At 57.6% G+C, this 7,759-nt stretch overlaps 1 long non-coding RNA gene across 1 annotated transcript; it reads right to left on the reverse strand.

The window, feature by feature from the left end:
- Positions 1–5,270: 5,270 nt before the first annotated feature.
- LOC144375929 (uncharacterized) lies at positions 5,271–7,422 on the reverse strand. Its single transcript, XR_013435789.1, has 3 exons — positions 7,306–7,422; positions 6,262–6,330; positions 5,271–5,636 (listed from the first exon to the last, which is right to left on the reverse strand). It is a non-coding gene; the product is annotated as an uncharacterized LOC144375929 (long non-coding RNA).
- Between the last annotated feature and the right edge of the window lie 337 nt (positions 7,423–7,759).

Below are 7,759 nucleotides of genomic sequence, written 5' to 3' on the forward strand. Positions count from 1 at the left end.
CGGGGAAGGACCTGCACCGAGCACTCCTGGCTGGCCTGGGGCTAAGGGTGGTGCTGTCAGGGGAGACCCAGGCCCCTGAGGATTGGCCTCAGGGGTTTGGGGAAAGACCAGACCTGTGGGCTTCCTCCCAGATATGCCCAGAGACTTTGAGGAAATGGATCTGCCTGGGGCTGAGAAAGAAGGTGCCCAACCGCCTTTGCTAAGACCTGGCTCACTCTTACAGTCTAACCTGTGTCCTTCCTGCTGCCCTTGTCTCCAAGGCCTCGACTTGACAGGAAGGTGCTCTCTGGATGTCCTTTCAGTTGTAGTAACTGCCGTCTCCCCAGGCCAGCCCTCCCCATCATGTTGGGGGAGGACAGACAGGGATTGGGGGTGGAGGAGGGGAAGGTGAGTAGGGACAGGGCAGAGGAGGCCAGAGTGGGACCACTTGGCTGAGTGCACCTGGGAAACAGGGGAGGTCTCAGCAGGGCTCCTGGGCACAGACAAGGGGCCCTGGGTGGCTCTGGTGCCACCCTGTCCACACAGGTCTCCCAGGGGTCCTGGCTGCCCACACCTTTGCAAGCCCAGGGCACTCCAGGGTCACAGTAAGGCACTGTCCAGGGACCTGAGGCCAGAGCTGGGTTCCAGAAGAGGCAGAGGCCAGGCTAGCCCTTGGCCTGAGGGCCATGGGCGGCTGTCGGGTGGTCTCCGCTGCCCTGAGTGCTGGCTGCTTTTGCTCTGCACCTCTGCTCAGGGCCGCACCCGAGGGTGGAGGGGCAGGTGGGGGAGAGGGAAGCAGGCCTGGACTCCAGGAACGGAGTTGAGGCCTCCAACAGGCCAGGGCACGGCTTGGGCACCATGGGAGCTGGCCTCTTGAACAGCAGCCCAGGCCTGGAGGGACTCTGCCGCTGTCTCCCCCAGGGAACAGTCAGGGGAGGGGCAGCCCCCAGCTGGCTCCACTGTCCCCTTCCTGCCACATGAGCTTACACTCCTGGGCATGGTCACTATGGCCCTGGGGCGGTGCATAGTTGTGTGGGGGAGAAAGGGCCAGACTTGGGGGCCCCAGCCCTGGGGCAGGCAACCGAGGCCCCCTGGTCAGATGGGACCTCGCTAGGTCTCCCTTCATCTGGCCTCCACTTCCGGTCGCGGTTGCCCTCTGGCTTGTTTGGACCTTCCGGGCCTCTGGACCTGGGGAGCCTTGCAGGGACGGAGACCCTGCTGCAGGTGCACACAGGGGCGGCTGAGCCCCTGAGGGTTGGAGGCCTCAGCAGCAGCAAGACTGGCCCTGGGCATGGCATTGGCCCCATGTGGACAGTGATGTCCACTCTCCACAACCTCCACAAGCCCTGGAGACAGCCTCGGGCCTGGAGAGAAGGGAGTTGGCAGGCTGGGAAGGCTGCACCCCTTTGGAAACTCCTAAGAGTAAGTGGGGCTCAAACATCCTGACGGGGGGTAAAATGCAAGGTTTTGGGTGCAGTGGCACATGCCTGCAATCCCAGTGGCTCTGGAGGCTGAGGCAGGAGGAGCTCAAGTTCAAAGCCAGCCTCAACAAAAGTGAGGCCCTTAGCAACTCAGTGAGACCCTGTCTCTAAATAAAATACAAAATGCGGCTGGGGTGTGGCTCAGTGTCGAGGGCCCCTGAGTTCAACCCCCAGTTCTCAGGGGAAAAAAAAATGTAAGGCCCTGGGTTCCATCCTCAGTACCAGAAGGAGACGAGAAAAGGAAACTAAGCCCACCCAGCGCTTGACGCAGCCATTCCAAAGCTCGGCAAGCCCACACTCGGCGTCCCAACCGCTTTCACATCAGTAGTGTCCCACCACAGCGAGTGCTATAACGGCAGGACAGCTGAGCCACAGGGTCTGGTGGCATCAATGAGGACAGAGCTGTGGACACACAGACAACAGGGCTGAGCCCTAGGATGGTCACCCAGAGCCACAGAAGGCAGACTGTCCCACGTGGTTCAGATTGTGTGAAACACTAGAGGAGGGACAGTGGCCTACGGAGACGGTGATGGAGGCAGACCCCTGGCTGCCTGGGCAGCGACTGAGCAGAGAGGAGCTGCAGGAGCCCTGTGGGGGTGGTGGGCGCTCCGTGTCTCACTGAGCCGCGCCCGCGTCTGGTCTGCACACACTTGTCGGAACTCATTGCGCTGAGCCGTTAAAATGGGTGCACTTTCTCGTTTCTGAAGTCTGATTAAGCAGATCAGAACTAAAAACCAACAAGGTCCTAATGTCACCCATCAGATGACCAAAGTCAAAATGACTGATCATATCCCGCTTTGCCAAGGAGGCGGGGAAGCAGACCCTCATCCTTGGGCAGGAGGGAGGTGTGATTTGGCAAACTGCGGCGCAGCCTGGCAGAACCAATCAGCGTCTGCACCATGCGTACCTTTTAACCGGTGCTTCCTCTCCTAGGGATTGTATCTTCCAGACATGTGTGTAAAAGTGTTACCGCTGTTGACCGGTGCCTAGGCCGAGAAACCTCTCACCCGAGTCTTGTAGAGTGGCGGCTGCACTAGTTGCGTTTAAGTAGCCGACGGGTGCCCACTTTACCCTCCAGAAAGAAAGAGAAAGACGCACCTCAAACAGACATAGGGTGCGTAGAGAGGTGCTTACCTCGGTGCAGAATATCTCGGTATGGGACCTCCAATATGTTACCGCTGTTGACCGGTGACGAGTTCTTGCTCCCCGATGTTGAAGAATAACACCAAAGAAGCACGCCGAGGCAAGGTCAGAGTAGAAATTAGAAATTTATTAAAGGACAGAAGAAAAAGACTTCTCCCGGAGGAAGAAGGGGACCCAGAAGGTGGAATCCGTGGAAGTGCAGTTGTCTCCCCTTTTTATAGTTCTTTCAGTGATGGAATGTAGGTTGGAAGGCCTGAGGGGTGGGACACAGGTGGGCCAAAGAAGTCCTCTGAGCAGCAAGAACTTCATTATCACTTCTTTGTGATGGGCTATCTCCAAATCTGCTGGGGGCTATTCGTTAACACTTCTTCCAGGTGGACTTTGGCCTAGGGCCTTTTCAGGACTTCATTAACATTCCATGAGTTGTCCTGTTTTCCCTGAGTCATTCCCAGCATGGCCTCCATTTTAGATTTCACTGGATATTAGACCCAATTTACCTAACTACACTAACTACCTAACTTTAAATCTGGCTTCAAAAGCACAGAGATGAACTAGTGTGTGCAAGACCCTGGGTTCCACCCCCTGCACCTCAATTGAAGAAGTGATAGGGAAACATTCTTTGCAACAGTATTTGCTTTGTTGAAAAATCAGAAGCACGAGGCTGGGTTGGGGCTCAGTGGTAGCACACTTGCCTGGCGTGTGTGAGGCACTGGGTTCGATTCTCAGCACTGCATATAAATAAAATAAAAATAAGGTCTATCAACAAATAAAGAAATATTTTTAAAAAATCAGAAGCAACTCAATGTCCAACAGTAAGACACTGGCTAAGTATGCATAAGCCAACCGTGTTGGTCAGCCCCCTGTCTCTGTGACAAAATCCCTGAGATAATGGACTTACAAAGAGGAAAGGTTTATTTTGGCTCAGTTCATGGTCTCTGCTTTGCTCTGGGCCTGTGGCACCGCAGTCCATCATAGCAGGAGTGCATGGTGGAGGAGGCTACTCACCTTATGGCAGCTGGGGAGTGAAAGGGAGAGACAGGAAAGAACCGGGGTCCTAACCCCTCTTTGAGGGGCATGACCCTGACCTAAATCCCTCCCACTAGGCCCCACCGCCCACAGATCCACCACCTCTCAGTAGCTCCACAGCATGGTCTTCACGGGACGGTGGACGTTTGGACCCAACCTAGAGCCCAGGCCTTGTCCCAGGTTGCTGGGGACTGCAGCTCTGAGAACCTGGTTCTGGGGTGCCCCGTGTCCTCAATGCCAGGCTGCTGCCTACGGAACGCCGCATGGCACAGACGTGCCAGGGAGCACCCGTAAGTCAGAAAGGTGCCCCAGGAACCTCCGTGCCCACCATGGGCCAGTGTGGGTGCACATGCCCAGAGCCCAGCACCTCTGGAGGCAGAGGCAGGAAGATGGAAGTTCAAGGTCAGCCTACACAGGCAAAACCCTGCCTCAAAATAAAAACAAAAAGCTCAGCCAGGCACAGCAGCACACACCTGTGATCCCAGCAGCTCCGGAGGCTGAGGCAGAGGATGGAAAGTTTAAGGATAGGCTGGACGACTTAGCAAGACCCTGTGTCGAAATAAAAAAGAAATAAAAAGGCCTGGAGCCAGGCGCGGTGGCACACACCTGTAATCCCAGCAGCTCAGGAGGCTGAGACAGGAGGATCCTGAGCTCAAAGTCAGCCTCAGCAATGGTGAGGCGCTGAGCAGCTCAGGGAGACCCTGTCTCTAATAAAATCCAAAATAGGGTTGGGAGGTGGCCCAGTGGTCAAGAGCCCCTGAGTTCAATCCCTGGTACCAAAAAAAAAAAAAAAAAAGCTCTCAGTGAAAGAGCACCTGCCTAGCACAAACCAGAGAGGCCCTGGGCTCCATGTGTCACTGTGTCGCTGTGGAAGACGGGCAGGTGAGGCCAGGTACAAGGAAGCAGAAGAGAGCCAAGCTGGGAGGAGCAGGCAGAGCCGGGTTAGCGGGTTTCCAGGGCTCTGGAGTGCCTGGGGGGTGGCCAGCGCCCTGCAGAGCTGCTCTCTGCTCCCCGTCCCTCTGTGCTCTTGGACTGGTTGACTCTGTGTGACCTTGGATTTTATAATTATAAAAATATTTTCTGAAGGAGGTGTGACCTTGATCTTCAGTCAAAGGCAGGTGGGTGGGGCCTCTGAATCGCAGCCCCGGTCAGGCAGGCTGGGGGCGGGGAGCCCACAGTCCAGCCTCCAGCAAGGGAAGGCTGGGAGGGGAAGGGGTCCCACGCTCAAGGGCAGGTGGAGGTAGGGGATTTCTGGCGGCCTCCTCCACTCCAGCTTTCCTCCCTGGGAGGCGGACCTTGTCCAGGACGCTGGCCCCTCTTGCTGCAGGCAGCGCCTCTACCCAAACACTGGCAGCCTGGGATTGTTAAGCAAATTGACTGGTGGGGCCCTGAGCCCAGCTAATTCCAGTGTCTTAATGAGCGGGGAGATGAGGTTTTATTCATCACTGGGGCTTTAAAAATTGCAGTAAAGTGGCCCACTTTATAAAGAAAAAATCAATCGCAAAAAGAAAACAGGAGTATGTAAATGGACGGGGTGACAAAAAGCGGACCAATTACCCCCAAAACGAGACGCAGTTATGGCTCCATTAACTCAATTATATTTTCAAAAGGATTTCTTACGAGGCCCCCACCCCACCCCACCCGCACACGCCTGTAATTTTTACATCAACTTCAAGCCATTAAGTTGCATTAAATTATTTTGTGGGAGAGAGAGGTATGTTTGGGAAGAGAACGCTCCAGGCATCCTTGTCCAGCCCCCCAGGGAACAAGGCAGGTGCAGGCAGGAGGGCCCCGGCCCGGCCCGTGGTGGGGTCCCGGGGACAGGCTCTCTTGTCCAGTCCTGAAGGTCCCAGGGCGCTAGGGACTGCAAGCTGCTGTGGGCCAATCCTTCTCTCCCCAACCCCCCATGCCCAAGGCCCTGCAAACGCTGGCCCACACTGGAGTCCCTGATCTTGCTGGCGTCCTGAGGTCTTCCTTTGTCTCATTGGAGTTAGAAAGCTCAGTTTTCTGAGAAACGAGAAAGTAAACATATTTAAAATAAGAGACACCCAAATTGGGGACCAAACGGGGACACGCTCCATGCCTTTCTTCCTGCAGCCCGGACACCCTGGAAACCCAGGATCCTGTACACATTGGACATGACGTCCCTTCAGCCCTCTCCACGTGCAGGGCAGGTCCTGAACTGTCTTGTGTGGCGTGCCTGGCCTGCGGGGGGCGGCTGAGACCTGCTTTCCAGGTCAGCTGTTCCCTGGGAGCCAGAGGCCTGCCCTACATAAGCCTGCGCCGGGGTCACAGGGGAGCCAGTGCTTAATGTCACAGAGCCCAGGCGGAGTGGAGGAAGAGGAGGAGAGGCGGGCACAGAGCAGGAAGTGGGGAGAGGGGGATGGGCAGACAAAGAGCATCTTTGGTCAGCCAGGGGACGCAGGTCTGCTAGTGGTGGACAAATGGAGGGGTGGAGACCTGGGCAGGCAGTGGGTTGGAGGTGACCCGGGGCACCAGCTAGGGCCCCCCCAAGGGCTCTGGCGTGGAGAACCAGGACTGGCAGGCTGCAGGGTCAAACCACAAGACAGAGGACGGGAAAGGTGGATGGGCAACACAGAGGCAGCAAAAGGACCCACTCAGACAGGCTAACCTGGTGGGGTTGCCGATGGGTTCTGGGAGGTCCCCTCAGCGTCCAGAGGGTCCCTCCACTGGCCAGAGGCTGTGGGAGAGAAGAAATGCCAAGAAAAAAGCTGAGACTGTGGCTCAGCGGTAGAGCGCTTGCCTGGCACCTGCGAGGCCCTGAGTTCCATCCTCAGCTCCACATTAAAAAAATAAAATAAAGGTATTGTGTCCAACCACAACTAAAAAACACATATTAAAAAAGAAATGCCAAGAGGAATCCCCTCTGTCCGGCACCCAGATAATGGCCTCTTGGGCTGCCAGTGAGCTTCGCCCTCCCAGTCCCGTGGCCCCACGAGCACCTGAGCTTGCTGAGCCCAGGCAGCTGCAGGACGAGATCGGCCCAGCCCTGGATTGGGAGCTTGGGGCAGGGGACGGGTGGGATGGTCGAAGAGGACCACAGGGTTCGAGACCAGGATGCACAGAACCTCCCGCCGCCCACTCAGCCCCTCGGGAGCCTCAGGTGGACCGTGAGGCTTCTGGGCATGGCCTGGGTGGGGTGAGCAGACAGAGGAGAGGTGCCACCAGCTTGGCCGTCATCTCTGGATCTCCAGTCCTCCTTTCCTTGGCCGTAAAATGGACTGACAAGAGAACAGTTGGGCTCGGGTGGGAGACTGGAAGACACAGGCCCCACTTCCCCTCCACTGTCCTGAGGAGTGGACTGCAGGAGGCCTCCTGTCTCTTGTCCACAGTGGGCGGCCTCAGGGGCCCCTCGGGGGTTCCCGGGCCTCCTAGTACTGGGGAGATGCAGGGTCACCTTGGAGGAGGTGGCTCTCGGCCAGGGAGCCACAGCCTGCCCCGTGGACTCTGCTTCCCGCCTGCTCCCGCCCCACGGGCTGGCTCAGCGCGCTCCTCAAGGTGGGGAGGGTGTCCTTGAAGGCTCCAGCCGCCCCACACCCAGGTCTGGGCACCAAGGTCACCGCCAGCTGGGGTGCTGCCCAGGAAGGGGGAGGGTGGCTGGGCCGTTATGTCTGAGGGAGGAGGGAGGCAGAGGAGGGAAATAAAAAGAGATTACATTTTTTAAAAGGTACTCTAGCTGTCAGCTGACACCATCCCTGGTCTCCATCCGTTTTACAGCCTGACGGGATCGGGCAGCTGGGCCCCGTCTGTCGGAGGCGGAGGGCGGGGCCAGGAGCCAAGCCCCCGGGGCGGCCCAGCCATCAGGGCCTCTCCCGGGCTTGGCTTCCCCAGGGGCTGCCCGGGCAGCAGGAGCCCAGCCCCACGCAGGGCGGGTGCTCAGTGCAGGTGAGACCCCTGGGTGGAGGGGGAGCTGCCCCCGCGGGCGGCCACTCTCGCTGCCCATCTATCCCCCTGACAGGTCAATTTTCTCTCGTGTTTTACAGGAGCTTTCAGGGCAGGAAAAGTGATCGGGCAGCTGATTTATGTCCTCACCTGGTCTTTGTTCACCAGCCTTTGCTCCAGCCCCCCACACTGCTGCAGGGCCAGAGGACATCTCCTGAGGGGGGTCC

This window comes from Ictidomys tridecemlineatus, chromosome 3 (assembly GCF_052094955.1).
Source record: "Ictidomys tridecemlineatus isolate mIctTri1 chromosome 3, mIctTri1.hap1, whole genome shotgun sequence".
NCBI classification, from domain to species: domain Eukaryota; kingdom Metazoa; phylum Chordata; class Mammalia; order Rodentia; family Sciuridae; genus Ictidomys; species Ictidomys tridecemlineatus.